General features: G+C 36.5%; 1 protein-coding gene across 1 annotated transcript in view; it reads left to right on the top strand.

Moving 5' to 3' along the window:
* The window catches only part of LOC109544098 (carboxypeptidase B), an 11,310-nt gene that overhangs the window by 5,773 nt on the left and 4,388 nt on the right, over positions 1–1,149 (top strand). The window lies entirely within an intron of this gene.

Genomic DNA, 1,149 nt, shown 5'->3' with positions numbered 1-1,149 from the left:
ATTGCAAAATTTCATGTTTTCCATCCCGTTTCGCATGTTTCTCGGAAGCAAAATGAGCAAAAACGCTCGTTTTTACATCATTCCAGAGATAACTAGATCATTCCAGAGATAATGGCCTTTATTCGAAGTTTCTCAAGAACCAGCCGAGCTACAGAATTCGTTTTGGCATCGCTGAATAGAGAATTGAAAAGTCGATTCAGTCGTAACAACGTGAGTGCGGAAATTCGAGTAGTTTTGAACCCGAAAGCAAAATTTGAATATCAGACACTTAGGTGCAAGATTATGCCAAACTATTATTTGTTTAATGTTAGCAACAAATGCACTTATTATAATTTGAGCATTTACATGCTTTTCAGTAAAACATTTTTGACGCGGAAAGATGATAAGACCATCTAATGAGTTAAATTGAAAAAGCATTGAAACATTCCCCTATCCTTGAACATTACCATAAAAATCGCATTCCCATCCACTTGTTGTGGACACATTGTAAGGCATAGTAGGCCGTTGCTCGTCATTTCTCTGTGACATTTTGGCGTGATAATCACGTCAATATCTGCGGTGACGAAATTGGCCACTTTGACGTACATTTTCACGTCTTTTTCACGTGAGTATGGCGTGTTTGTGAGCGGAGCGAGAAACTTGCTTGCAAACGGAACGTTTATTAAGAAAGAAAACCATTGCGAGTCTCTGTAGGGGTAAATATTAGCGTTTAAAATATTACTATCGCGCTTCAAAAAATTAGTAAATCTTTTGAAAAATGCATCTTGATTAAAAATTTTTAATTCCTAGACTGCATTTAACCCAAGATCAGAATCTCCATTTTTTTACAGCTAAGTAGATTCGTTTTGGCATCGTTTGATAGAGAATTGAAAAGTCGATTCAGTCGTAACAACGTGAGTGAGCAAATTCGAGTAGTTTTGACCCAGAAAGCGAAATATTAATATCAAAGACTTAGGTTCAAGATGATGCCAAAAATTTCATGTTTTCCGTCCCCTTTTTGCTCATATCTCGGAGGCAAAATGAGCAAGAACGCTCGTTTGTACATCATTCTAGACAGAAATAAATGGCCTTTTTAGAAAGTGAACCATCGATAAGGAAATGTTGGCAGTGTTTTAAAAAAATGCTTGGATTCAAGAAGTTTTAGATTTG

The sequence above is a fragment of the Dendroctonus ponderosae genome, unplaced genomic scaffold, assembly GCF_020466585.1.
Source record: "Dendroctonus ponderosae isolate FM_Combo_2020 unplaced genomic scaffold, Dpon_F_20191213v2 Dpon_F_20191213_4, whole genome shotgun sequence".
NCBI lineage: Eukaryota > Metazoa > Arthropoda > Insecta > Coleoptera > Curculionidae > Dendroctonus > Dendroctonus ponderosae.
Note: the sequence above shows the minus strand (reverse complement) of the source record. Positions and strands in the feature narration are given on the sequence as shown.